The sequence below is a fragment of the Mugil cephalus genome, chromosome 20, assembly GCF_022458985.1.
Source record: "Mugil cephalus isolate CIBA_MC_2020 chromosome 20, CIBA_Mcephalus_1.1, whole genome shotgun sequence".
NCBI classification, from domain to species: domain Eukaryota; kingdom Metazoa; phylum Chordata; class Actinopteri; order Mugiliformes; family Mugilidae; genus Mugil; species Mugil cephalus.
In genome coordinates this window covers 14454473-14469322 of record NC_061789.1, presented here as the reverse complement: position 1 = coordinate 14469322, position 14850 = coordinate 14454473, and the positions used below count along the sequence as shown (strand labels likewise).

The 14850-nt window shown below is 43.1% G+C and overlaps 1 protein-coding gene across 5 annotated transcripts in view; it reads right to left on the bottom strand.

Annotated features, from left to right (window-relative positions):
* LOC124997505 (RNA binding protein fox-1 homolog 3-like) overlaps positions 1–14850 on the bottom strand; it is a 344102-nt gene that overhangs the window by 256066 nt on the left and 73186 nt on the right. For all 5 annotated transcript variants that reach the window (XM_047571256.1, XM_047571253.1, XM_047571257.1 and 2 more), the window contains exon 3: positions 11359–11457. The gene's annotated coding sequence lies outside the window, so the exon portion shown is untranslated. The remainder of the gene's footprint in view (positions 1–11358; positions 11458–14850) is intronic.

Here is a 14850-nt window from a genome sequence, read left to right as displayed (position 1 = left end):
TCCTTCTTCCACGTTATCAACGCGATCCAACGGGGGAAAGTTTGTCGAGTTTAACTAGTTGACAGAAAACCACCGATGCTGCAGTAATGCCGCGCCGCTCGTCCAACAGTTGCAGCTGTTGATGAAACCCTCGTACCGTCATGTTGCGGGATGACGGGAATTAACATATCGGGAGAGAAAAAGAGGAGAAACAGATTCTCCGAGCGTCTAAACACCTACTAACCAGGTGTATATGAATGCCGAGAGAATGAAGAGCCCCCCCGCCCCTACGCCAACCTCCCTCATCAGCGCCGCTAAACCAAATGCTGTGACTCTCATTTGGGGCATTTGTTTGCCTGTGTGAAAAATAATGGCGGCAGGAGCAGGTGGAATATTGCTTCGGCAGCTAACCCATATGGATGAGAAAAGCTGCCTGCCAAGTCCAAACTCCACTTTTACAGGCACATCTGGAGCGGAATCTCCATATTAATTGCCAGTTAATGTGTTTACACACAACGAGGATTAATCCCTGAGAGAAGTTGGTTGACCTGGGTCACGCGGGCAGTGGGAGGGTTGTGTTTTTCGGGGGTTGAAAAGCAGTGGGCAGACGTACCGAGCCAAATGTGCGGACAGAGGCACATACATAAGATAATTATATTCCAGCTGAAAGCCATCTGTCATGTAGCCATTTCTGGTATGTTGAGCGCGTTTATGTCCATCTATATATATCTATATCTATATATCTATACGTGTGTGTGCGTGTGTGTGTGTTTTGATGGCTGCAAACAGCTCAACGGCAGTAAAAGTTCATGCAGGGATTTATCGGCTTTGATCACAGGAGACGCTTTGTTGAACACACCTGCATTTTTATTGTTTATTTTGGATGTTTGGTCACAGCAGGCAGGGGGTGGGGGGTGTTAAAGGATTTAGGGGCCCAGAGCTGGACAGAAACGCTGGAACACAGCAGGAATTACAGATATTTATCGTGTCAGAGCTCCCGCTGAGCTGTTTTCAGGGCAGCATCTGTGTGAGTTTCTCTTTAAATCTACGAACCAGACACAGAGCGAGCTCTGAAATGAAGTGATGAAGCTATACTGTGGGAGAACGCCATGTGAAAATGATATAAAATAAAGCAGTAGTGGACAAAGTGAGAAAATTCATATTTGTTTGACTTTTACAGCCACAAATTTTCAATGGTTTTTATGCAAAATTAGATATTTGCGCCGCCATGCAACACATTCTGAAAGTGAAATTGAAAGTGAAAGTTTTTGTAAAAGAGGTTTCTTCCTTACTATGATTCAGTGATTATTTATCGAATTCGTACACTTTTCAGGACCCACAATTCATAAGAAAAACAACAAAGACGACGCCAGTGTTTACATATGCGACTTCCCGCAGCCGTGCGAATGAGGTGCATGTAAAGCCTGAGGCGGCCAGAGCAGGTCCCGTTACCATGGCAGCCAAGAAAATGGTGGAGAAATTTACACTGTTGAAGCGTTGGCCGACGAAATCGAGATAATGGAATGGTAATGAAGGACTAGCAACCTTCCTCAAAAAGCAAATTTACCACTCGCAAATTTGTAAAGGCTTGTAAATGTGCATTCTGTCAACCTTTGTGTGTGTCCTTTTGGGAGAAACTGGAACTACCTATTGTGTGTTCATGCTCATCAGTTTTTAACTGCTCTTAAAGTGGTTTCCTACCTATTGGTACTCAAACCCCCCCTTTTTTTCCACAGAAGCACACACATTCACAGGCCAGTGTCAGGACACACACACACACTAGAGATCGAATTGTTTTTTCAACAACTGTCTCAATTGTGTAACTTTCTACTGTAATTGCATTTTCCGTCGCCATTTTAATGAGGCCGCTTTTATTTTAGTGTCAAGTAGTAAAGTTATTCTCACCTCTTGTTATGGAGGACCTCTTTGACACCGGCGCCTCCCCACAGAGCCTCATTCTATCCGATAACGGCATCAGACAACACCTGAGCCGCCGTCCCGCCCTCCTTATCCTCGAGATAGCCCCGACTCTCCGAGGGTTTGGTTTAGCGCGACCTCCTAATGAGAGATTTACTGTACGGAGATAATTATGGGGGATGGCAACATCTCGCTCAGGCCTAATGAGTAAGATAAGAGCACTTGACTGGAGTTTCAAGCAGCAGCCTCCTCCTCCTTCTGACCCGCCGTCGTACCGGGGTTCTAGTGGTCACAGACAATCAGCTACGCAAACACAGAGGGCACGTCTATATGCATGACAAGTGCTAGGCAACACGCAAACACATACATTAGACCAGCCCGAAGATCACAGCCAGAGAGGACGGGAACAAAGAACGGCGCTCCCTGATATCTGTATTTTATAAATACGCCACCTGGGCGATTAAGGGAAAAATTAGTGAGCAGAATCAGAAACGCGTGCTCTTGTTTATTGCTTTGGAGAGTTAGCTGGCAAGGAGGCAGCCATCGTGTGATGATGAGAGTGTCCCCTCTGGAGACGGGCGTTCACACACTGGCAGAGGAGCTAATACAGACTTTCATTAGGATGCACACTTCAACACACTGTCATAGTATTTACAGTCTCACACTGGGGAAACAAATAAACTGCGTGATTAACAAGTTTTCCTGATGCCTGGCGCTTCGCTGTGCGCACATTGGAGTGCCACCTCGCCGACTTAATGATTCTTAATGGTTTCTTAATGACTTCTTAATGACTTCATCAGGAAGATCCTGCAACAGCACATTCTGACAAGCGGGAGCCTCCCCTTGAGACCTAGGATCACACCACAGCACTAACCCCTTTTCAGTTTTCTGCTCAAATAACACACACTTTAAATCTGCTTATCTGAGACAGCATCTTCGACTTGGATGACACAAGCTTTTGATCCGTGGTTAACTACAGGGATACGTGATGTAATGCGATGTGAAAGCGTGCGAGCTGATGCGTGGAAACGCACTAAAAGGCGAATAGGGATGTCCACCTAGGTTGTGGGCAAAAGCAGTCACATCAAACTAATCTCAGAACATTGGAGTGACATCTAGTGTTGTGTAACCAGAATTAAACTGTATTGTGCGAGGGTTCCTAGGAAACCCATTTGGTAGCATTCAGAGCAAAGCTGCGGCCGTGATGCAACGCCGGGGGAAGCAGAAGGAAAACAAAAGGAACAGGAAATTCTCCAATCACTGGAGTAATTGGAAAAAAATTTCATTACTGCAGGACGGACAAAGAGATGACAGTCAAAACTCCAGCAGGAGAAACAAGCGGCGTGTTGTCGAGCCGGGAACAAAGTGGGGGTCAGCGGCGAAAGATCCTCCAAGCATTTAACGATACAGAATTTTCTGGGTCACCTCATTGTCACTGAGCAACAAATAGTTTGCAGTGTGAAGTACATAGTGCGTAGCATCAGAGATTGCCATGTCACTCTCAGGCAAGGAACTCCGGTGCAGCGTTCAAATTATCTCCGAGTCGAGAACTGAAGGCTCTTTCCATCTAGACCATGTTCAACGGGATTAAGAGTTTGATTTCCTTTGAACAAATTCTTAATTATATTTTTGATAAAACAAAAGTTAATTAGCTCGCAAATCAATTCCAAACATCGGTGTCCTGGGGAAGCAAACGCTGAAAATCCGGAATGAAAACTGAATTCATTGAAAGAGCAAAGTAGAAGTGGAGCTAAGTTCATAAAGCAAAAAACAATCCCTGCAGACTTCAAGGGTCACACACTGGGCATTCACACACACACACATACATAACAACTGGTTAACAAATTGTATTAGCAGAGAAGCGTGACTGCATGGCAAATTACACCTGTCCTGATGGATGTCCTCTTTACGGGTTGTGGAAGCAGGCTGAGGGGCCGTGGAGAGAGGACGAGGCTCCAGCCAAACACTCCTAAAATGATGCATAGCCGGCCATGTGTCACCTCCTGGCAGAGGCGGGTGGGAGGGGCGTCTCGCCCAGATACCAATGCCCAAAACACAGAGAGACACGTGCTCCGTTTAATCCATGGCAATCTGCGTGAAATGTGATGTGTGATTCAAACATCCCTTTTACATTTTAGCTCTTAATACATCCACACTGTTTATTTTTTCCACTTTTTGCTTTGAGAGAGAGGGACTCAGAGACTGAATCTAATCTTGAAAATACTAATATGGGACACACAACAATCAACACTCATTGGAGAGAAGAATGCTGCATGTTCACTGAATAATTAAAATGATACTGGGAGTATTAAATGCTTTATATTTGATGGAGCTGTCATTTTATGAGGTTTTGTATCTGACGTAAAACAGGTTTCCTGTCCTGATCCTTAGTCTCCCCTGTATTACTGCAGAATGTGTTCAACACTAGTCCAGTTGTTTAGATAGATACATGAGTGAACTTGGCTTGGGTTCCAGATTTTAGGGTTAGGTAGGTTCTGATTCCTAGGCAACACTCTTGTATATTTCTCTCGTCAAAACAGTTAAGAAAAAGTTGAAAATATTGGTAGGTTGTGGACCAAATCAGCTTTGATACTAATGCTCTAAACCCGATACCAGTAAGGTGAATTTGGTGGAAAGAGCCTAAAGTTGTGGACGATTTTTCCCCTCGGTCATCTGTCTGTCGATCAACTGTATCACATGCTGCCTCTGATCATGGTCCCCCTTCACTGTGTACGTCGGAAATAAGAATAAAAAACTGCCAAGTGACTGTCGTGCACATTGAATTCAATCAAAGTATTCAACATTCAACTGAAGTTGTATTCATACTTTATTTATCTTAAACTCAAGTTCAGCAAAGTTGTTTTGGTAAATTTTTATATAACTTGCAAATTCATCAATTTTACTGGCCTAAGTTTTCAACAGAGACTAAAATAATCATTTCTAAATAGATCTGATATTCATCTCATGGGAGAAACGCAGGTCTGTAACATTATACAATTACATCAGCTGATAAATAAACCACAGTTGTTACATCAAGCGCCGCGACACCAGGGACAAATATACGATCACTGCAACGTCTATGCACTCATTCATGGTATCGGCTGTGCCTGTGCGGTGTGTGTGTGTGTGTGTGTGCGCAGCGTCTGACTCATGTTATGCGACCTTCCTCTGGAGATCAGGAAAACACTGTATAAATTAGACCACCGAGGACTTTGTCTGGCTAGACGGGGAAGGAGTCCATGACATGCCTCCACTGTGACGATCGACCACTTTCTCTGAAGCATCCAAACAACGTTCTGAGCGAGAGGGAGAGAGAGCGATGGAAACGGCGGAGGGGTGGGGGATTTACTGCCGCTGGGATTTACTCCTTGTTCCAATTTGCGGGGGGGATTACTCATTTTTTCATCATTTCATTTATTTATTTATTCTATTTTCAAATTCATTCCTGCTTCACCTGGAGGGAAACAAAATATCAAGCCAAACGCATAAATAGTGTCAGAGTGAATAGATAATGACAGCAGGTCAAGTTGAGAGTGAGTCACGTCGTCGCTCCTGGAAGAAAGTGATTACTGTAACACAGAGCTGACAATCACCACCAAGATAATCCCATTTCTCTCATGGAGCTCAAATTGTATTATGTCACATTGTATTTCGCATATGCTCTCAAAAACTGGGTTTGGATATGCAAACTACTGGGGGGAAAAAGTGAAATTGTAAAGAAGAGGAGGAAGAAGAAAACATGCAGCCACAGGGCTGGCATACAGGCGTGTCACTTTGTCAAGCTGTCCGCTTTCTAAGAGAGCTTGATGGTTTCTGAGGGAGGGGAGAAAAAAAAGTGTCGCAAAGGCATGCTCTTCTCCAAAATGAACAGATGGCAGAGCCTAAGTGTGGAGATTTGTTTTATATCTCCATCACATGTTGTGGTGCAATAAATGTGGGCTTCTTTTTCTTTTTTTTTCTCCATCTTCAAATGCTATCTTAAAGGATAACGGACACACGCAATGTTTAAGCTAATGAGGAGTGGGTGTTGCTTTGTCTTCCTCTTTATTTCTTCCCCTCTCTCCCACCAACACATCCTCTTGCTTTCCATTCTCCCTCAAACCCACGCTTGGAGCGGAAACCTATATGCCACACAATTACGCAACACAACTGGGAGTGCTGAAGCCTGGGTGGCTGTCGAGAAGCAGAACGGGAGAGGCGGAGATCTCGGCAGTCAAAAGAACACATCGCTCACGGAGCCGGGGATGATATCAGGTCACCGCACCGCTGCTTCCTGAGCAGAGGGAAGATCCGGGACCAGTTCGGTGGCAGTTTTTAGCCACAGTGGTTGATGATGGGTCAGCGCTGTGGCTTACAGGGAAATAACTCAGCAAACGGTGACTGGGAAGCTCAGAAATTTGTTACACGTGAAATATAAGAAGGACGATCACGAAATCCCACTTGGCATTTAATCTTCATTGGTTGAAATATTCCACTTGTCCAAAATGTCACTTCATGACGAGGTTCTTGCCTTACTTGTGCTCGGAAACTGTTCTTATGACAGGCTCTCGAGGTAAATATGCATGATACTGCAGCAGACCTCTGTAGAGTGCCATTATGTCATAGCCTATGCGAATGTCCTGCACCTGTGCACATTTAAAATGTTAGTCGACGGAGTGACTTCTGTGTTTTGTGTATTTCTAACAATGATGCGTAAAGGAACGTTTACTAAAATCACTACAACCCAGAGAAGAGACCGAAGACTGGAGCAAATCGTGAGAGTATAATTTCTCTGCTCGTCCTGACACTAAGAGAAGTGGGCTAGGACATACATTTTGAACAAATGACAATTGGTACGGTCTTCTTTGCCATGATGTGTAGTTAAATTTCTGGGGTGGTGTAGGTCTATATAACTATGGAAAAAAACTGGAGTAGAAGCACAAATCAAGCTTAAGACGTGAGGTAAAACTTGGATGCTACAACCAACGTGTCAACTCCACAAATGGAAGAACATTATGTATGATATAAACATAAAAAATACTAAAAAAAAAAAAAAAAAAAGTTTAAATAACACATATATATATATATATATATATATATAACTAGCAAATACCTCACAAAAGAAAACCACAGAAAGGTGCAGTGTAAAGGAAACCAGTAATATAAATCCACTTGAATGAACCGATCCGAATGGTGGATGAGGTGTGTTGAAATTCAGAATCCTTAATGTTAAGGAAAAAAAGGCTAAAATAATAAATGTGACATTTTAAATTCCAACATGTTAACACCCGATACATTCTCTTCAGACTCCAGCTTAGCCTGATGAAAGTTCAGGCAATTCTGACAATCTGGAGCTAAGCCCGCCGAGCTGAATATGAGAGGCAGTAAATGCCCCTCATACAGAGGATAAAGCCAGCTTCTTCTTCCCTCCTTACCTTACTATTAATAAGGATCCCATTTTTTTTTAATCCATCTAATAACTTGGTTTAATGATGTGTAATGAGCAGTCTCCGTACAGGTGCATCATTGGTATGTTTACAGGGTGAGAGAACATGAAACTATAAGCGTATGCTTCTTACTTTCTTACTTTAAAACCGAGCATAAGGACCTTCGTGGTACTTTTTTTACAATTTCCCTGAAACGAGTTCAAGCTGGTTCATTTAAATGTTTAGCAAGAGGATTTACAGTCACACCCAGGTTGAACCTGAGCAGCTCCATCAAAATAAGACCGGCGCGGTCAGCCCCGGGTGTATTCACACAGCGAATGTTTGGAGCAATGTAATCAAACTCTCATTCAGTCTGGTTCAAGTGACCGTAAACTCGTGAAATTCAGAGGCACCGATAAGTGCTGTTTCCAGGAAAACCTGAAATTGTTAGAAATTAACACCACCGCAAGAGCTCCCAGAGTTCGGCGCGTTTCCTAAAACGACCTAAACTTGTACTCTTATATTGCTTTATGTGCCGTTAAGAGTAGACAAGGCAGCGCTCGGCAGAAATGACAGGAGACGTGAAGTGTTTTGACTGCTCACCTGCTACAAAAAAAAAAAAAAAAGAAAATCTCTTCTCTGGCAGCACGACAAAACACAATCCATCAAATGTCCGCAGGACAAAATAACTACTTCTGAGTCCACGCAACTTTGCTTAAAATGACTTGGCTGTTTTTAGAACTCGGCAGCGCGAATGAACCAAAACCTTAAAGCGACTGAAGTAAAAGCAAACGTGTTAGTCTCCAAACGGCCGAGGGAAGAAGCCAAACAAATGCCCAATATGGCCGGGGCCTGGGAGACGAGCCCCCGCACCTGTGACCAGGTAAACTCTCCTCACCGCCGTTAATGGACACGGCGGCTGTTGTTTACTGAAGACTCCCCACAGAGGAGACTAGCTGACCCATGTCTGCAACCAGTGAGTGGTACAAATGGCAAACATCTCTTGGAGTCATTATTTATGCAGGAATGCCCTTGGGAGTCTTTGCACTTGTTTACACAGTCACGGCACAGTCCATTCATGACGGCTCCGAGTAAATGAGCCGCTTGCTACCAATTTGTCCTGGACGACGAAGCTTTGGGGCTCGACTCCCCGCACTTACTTTGAGGTGTGTGTGTGTGATGCCGTGCGCGTGTACGGAAAAGAGGTTAACGCGGCAAGCGCTGCGCTGCTGGGAACCGACCTGGAACTACGGACACACCTGTCCCAAGGGTACCGGGAAGCACGGAGTCACATTTGGAAATAAATGAGAGAATTTTATATATTTATTTCATTATTTATTTTCTGGAGGAATGTCATGGACTTTTCACCTTTGAAATGGGCTGTTTGTTTGCCCGAGGACAAGGACAGTGGTCAAAGTTAGTGGGCGCCGCCTTTCACATAAAAACCAAATTCAAGACAGGAGTTTTATGGAGGTTGAACTCAAAGACAAAAGCAAAGAAAGACGGAACCCAGCAGGAGTCGGAGAACCGGTGTAACTTTTGTTCTAATAAAAGTGACAAGAGCGGTGTGTGGAGGCCAGAGATAGAAGAAAGTAGATGCTTTAGTATGAAAACGTCACACCGCATCTACTCCGAAAGGAGACAAGTCACGTTGCCCCCGGCTTCTTTACGGTTCAATTTATAACATTGGAAAATTGAGCTACTGCCGCATTAACGTGAAAGCATCATTACAGTGTTGCACCTGGTCGTCCTTGAGCTACTTTTTCCCTATTTTATATACTGCAAGGTAACAATTAAGTTTCTGTATGATGATGAAAAAGTAATTGCTATAATTATTATCTGCTATTTAAGATCTGGAAAAGCAAATTGTTATGTGCAAATGTTAAATATGTGCAGCCCAGCAAAGAGTACAATATCCCTATTATGACTACATCATTGTATTTTGTCTATTGGATGTTTATGCAAATGAGTGCATATTTAATTAGACGGAGCCTAGTTATCTTAAAATACAAATAATAATTGTCTTCATAGATGTAAAAATGTATTTGTTTCTTTAAGTGTATGCAAATGAGCCAATACATACACATAAAACCATTTTGCATTTTTAGACATTCAGATTTTCATTCAAAAGCTTGTGATTGTAAAAAGAAGAATTGCAATAATGTAATAATTCTTCTCAATAACAATTTTCTTTTGAACAGTAGCGTCTGGAAAAAGTGATGTGATCCTCCTTGATTATCAGTTAATGTGCTTCATGTTACGTGTTCAACTTTAAGTAAATTCTAAAACTGGTGTTTGTTCACATCTTTATCTCTTTTTGTGTTGCTTTATTTATACATATGTGATTGAGACGTTCTTCGAAGTTGTTTCCTCTCAATCAGTCAATCAGTGTACATGCTATTTTTGTGTTTTTGGTCCTGACACTGCAAATAAATATGGTTTGGAAATCACCCTGAAACGTCAATAGTTCATTAGTTAATATAATGTACCATTGTAGCTTAGCATGAATATGTCCAAATTCCAGTGGGGATTTTAAAGCTTATATGTTCTTAATTCAAAGCTGCCATCCTCTGGCAGCTTCTGGCATTTTTCAGTGTCACTCTACCTCAGCACGAGGATGTATGTGCAGCTTTCTTTTACGCCTCCACTTGTGTGCATCTGATATACATTGTTGAAAAGGACACAAAGAAGCAAATTGGGGAGAATTCAATTAAGCAGCAAAGTACCAAAGGCAAACGTCTCGCCCTATAGTTGTCGATGAATCGGTAAAAAGGGGAGAAACGTGGCTAACGGAGAGGCAGAGCGACAGCGAGAGAAGAGGGGAAAGAAGCGATGGGATAATTTAACAAGCTTCCTCCTAAAGCACTCCAAAACCTCCAGAGTTTAATTGCTGGGAGGCAACATTATCCCTAGCAACACTGTGTCTGTCTCTTGGCTGGGATTCGGTGGGTACCTGCTGTATCCACTCCCCGCACAATACAGCGCCCACTGAGCCATATAATCCTCTCAGGCCCTCCTCTTCTGGAGAACCACATTCAATCCCTTTGTGACACGAGAAAATCTCCTCTTCTCCATTTTTTTTTTTTTGTCAGGGTACGTGCTTCAAATAAGCCCAATCAGTAGGTGCTGTTATGTGAGTGCGCAATGCTACAGGGAGCCATAGGGGAAGGGAAAACAGAGAGGAAGAGTCGAATAAAAAGACGTTTGATTTGTTGCGGGGAAATTCGGGGCTACTTTCCCGTTCCTCTGCAGAGCTCCCCGGAGCGGCCGTATTTCTGTTTATGTTTAAATGTGAATAAGTCAGATGGGTGGTTGGGTTCCTGCTGAATCATCCTACACTCTGCTCGGGAAGAGCGGGGTTACTTTTGAACCGGCTGCCTTGTAGGAGAAAACAAGGAACTAATGCAGCTTTCTTCCCCGACTCCTCTTTCAAGTTGCCCTTGAGAAGAAAATTACAACAACGGCTTTGATGCGAGTCAGACACGCTTCCAGATATTCTCCATAAGTGCCGACGCACACCAGATTATCATTCCAATGAGTCTGTGCGACGTCTTTTAACTGTCTGCACAGGCCGGAGAGAGAGGGAGCAGCCTTTATGACACAGTGCAGCGGGAGACGGTGGCTCATTACACCGAACGGCAGAATAAGAAAAACAGTTATTTCTCTGTTGTCTGCTGGTTTGTTACTTTAGTCAGTATAGCATTTACAGCCCTGATGAGATGTCTTTTAATTAACAGGTTAGCTTCATGATGAGGAATTACAGAGGTGATGGACTGAAGAACATCTCCGCTTTTTGAATTTTAACATTTAAGGCATCTCAACCAATAAAATTGAGCTTTAGTTTTTGTTCTCTTCGTGCCTACATAGAGTATATGTTCACCACATCCTCTGCCGCAGTCATTTGCCACAAAATCTGTTGTCTTTTTTCATTAAAATAAAGTTTTAGGAGCTTCGATCCATTTTTACCCTCAGGCTCACTGCTACAACAGGACCATTTCTATCATTATCCATGACTTACAGTATGTGCAGTTTGTCTTGTAAAAGTGAGTCATCATACCTGTCTGGGTGGCTGGAGGCGCTGGGAAGAGGAGAAATCACTTGTTGCCACTGCAGAGAGTGAAGTCCAGCAGAAGCTCTGCAAAATACCAACCAGCTACTGGAAGAGAAAGAGCACAGACGGAATCTTTGTTAAAGTAATAAGCAACAAATCACCAGCTAAACTCAAGTCTTGCAGTCAGTTTTAATGTTTAAAAGCCGTTCTTAATGTGTCCGCCGCACATGCAATTGAAGACCACGTCAAACAGGGGAGGAGGACTGAGACAGAATCTGCCATCAATTTACAGCACAGTTTCACCCCCGTTCACTTCTTCAGACCGGAGCCTCTGAGTGATAGCGAGTCGTTAGAGCTCCATTCTTTGGAGAAAGGACAGCATCAAACTGTTTCCTCCGACTACAGGTAAGTATCTGGTCGTTAGCAGATACCAGACGAGTTTTTGATGAGCAACACCCCATTTAAACCCCGACAGTCTCTTAGACGTGAAGAAATACTCAGAGGCAAACGCCTTCAAGAAACTCTACAAGTCAAGTTGCCTCTCTTTTTCTTAGATAATACTGTGTATCATATTTTCTATAACTGCAGCGGACACAAGCTTTAAAATACAAGATATATATCAGAAAATATTAAAATATGAGTTGAGGAAATACTATTTGGTCCGAGCCTGGACATCCCCTCCACCAATGTAGTCGTAAAGTTGGGGTTTGAACGTCTCCGTTGGGAACTCATTACGCTCCAGCAAAGATCTGCCGGGCCAATCAAATAGTTCGGAATATGGAAGAGTCACAGACGGCTCTGATTGGACTATTCAATTGTATGCAGAAGTATTTTTCTCTGCACTGGTTGAAACGCTCAACGTAATGAATCCAAATGAGTCCAATTGCTCCAATTGAGGATGTAACTTTAAAAAAAAAAAAAAAAAAAAAAAAATGCTGAAATATATATTTATATACATCTATATCTATATATTTTTTTAAAAAAAATCTGTTCTTATAATAGCTTTACTCAAATGTTGGATAAATTTCAGTGGCAAATGACATTTGATGCGTTACAGCAGCGTGTGTGTGCTCATGGTAATGCGGTGTTTAGGGTAGGATTTTTGGATAGAACTGGAGCTTTAGAGGAACAACACATCAGTCGAGAAAAAACACAGCGAGCAAACATTCTCTGTTTTGGTCTGTTTATGGGATTTGTTGACGACAAGAGAAACCAAGAATTTCACCATCTATCCTTCAAGATTTTCTAAAAGTTTCCCTGCTTTATGCTACGTGGCAAACAGGAAGGAAACTTCAGAGCAGAAAACTTTGCGGCCGTACAGTGGTTGCTAATGATGGAATAAAATATCCGCCGCCCGAGTCCCGAGCAGCTGTACTTTAATGTGGCCGCTCACATTCTTAAAAAGATCTTTCACAGCCAACGCGGCTCTGGGAAATAAGACGCCGAGGTGGAAGGTTAGCTCATAATCCATAACAGATAGTTGAGATTGGCCACGCTGGCACAGAGTCCTTATGAAAATTGTGACGGGCCTTGGCACGAGCGCTGAGCCCAACAAATCAAAACTGCTGCATTTCTACTCATTTGCAGTCTGGCCACGAAGGACATTTTGATATATATATATTTTATTTTTTTCCTTTTTTGCGAAAATGGGGTCAGCTGCTCAGCTTCCACCTGCTGCTTTACTTTTCAGGAATCCGCAGCAATCGCAACGACCACGGTGTTAAGCAAACACAGCGAGTGACTCAAGTAACATTAGATTATATAAATTGTCAGTAATGAGGCACCGGGGACGGCGGCTGCGATTTGCAGAGGTCGACCGCAACGTTCTGCTTCGCAGCTGAATAAAATGCATCCTGAGTGCAATTTGACAGACTTAACATGAGCAGGTACATACAAAGAGACGCGCCGAGGTCTGAGGGGGCGCCTCGCTCGTTGTAGAGGTCACGCACGTGCAACACAACAGCGATGCGCAAACAGTGCTGACGTGGGGAAAATGCGAGGACTTCGGAAGAACTGTAAAAATGTAAGAAATGGATGTAAGGGTCATTTTACTGAGCGGGACCATTAACATCGCTGCCCTTGTGTGAAATTAAGCTCAGATCACTCACACACACATGTAGGCGCGCGCACACACACACACACACACACACTCACGCTCACTGAGAGCAGCATTTTCTCCTCTTTTTACATTTCTCCTCTTTTCGCCCTCGGAGAAGGAGAGGTCGACATTTTAACTGCGGCGGCGAGGAGATGGCTTCCTTTCACCTTGACGGGCATATAATGAACATTTTTCATTTTGAGCTTAGCTTCACTTACAGAGTCAGTCAGCTATTTTCTCTTTGAACCTTTTTCCCCCCCTTCCTGACATTTCCCTCTGTGGTTTCGCCAGGATGATCTTCACAGTAAATTTGTGCCCCTTTTAAAGAAATAGGTTACATTTGTGTTGATTCTTTTTCAAAGCGCTCATTTCCATAAAGGTCCCCGTATAACACAAATAGGCCTACGGTGCCGCACCAAACACAAACAATATGCTAATGACACCTGTTTCAATTAGAGCCTGCCTGGGTATCCGTGAAATCCATATCATTATTTACTTATTGTTTTGCATTTTGCCACGGAAAAGAAAAGGCCGCTCTTTGAAGCGACGGGACAAAATATATGACTGATGGGCTTATGAACGCACATCAAGGCGGCTCAGGAAGAAAGAATACAGGAACCGTAACGCCAAGCGTAAGCACATATACGGAGATTGGTGAGGTGAATGGAAATACCTGACTAAATACATAAACAATGGAAAACCTTGCATATTGGACAGCTTTATAATATTAGCCAATCTATGTCAACATATGAGTCTGGTAACACCATTCACAATGTGAATGTGTTTCAACCAATACCTAAAAATCTAGCCCTGCACCAACCAACACCATAATGTTGTAAACAAATTAAACTCCACGGCGCTGGGATGTGTGAGTAAACCGCTGTTACTCATCACCACGTAAAGCCTGAAGCCTGCTCATACGATTTGACTGGTAACAGATCTCTGCCAATGAATAATCAGCTCCCAACGGCACAACTCCAGACATGTTCAGGCTGGCTTCCACCCTAATACTATTAACCAACCCCACCACATCTGTTGAGAGCTGGCCAATCAGATTCCAGTCTGGAAACTGCCATGTTCTCTCCAAACATGAACGTAGCGCCACTGACTGAAAACCACAAAATACGACCCAGGTGACAGTAATACTGACTGACTATTTAAAAGACTCCATCAACATTTGAGGTTGTATTGTAGACGCTGGTACAGAAAATATTCTAATGTGAGTTTTTTTGAACCATTTGAATGTGAAAGATTGTGGTTCAGTGCATTGTTTTTAATGTTTTATGTGTAGCTCAAAGCTATAATGAAAACCTTTAGTCACTCTTCTGGCAGTGACAGTAACTACGCAGTTTGTAGTCCCATCTCACGTTTCAACACTGAGAGCCAAGGAGAGAAAGCCA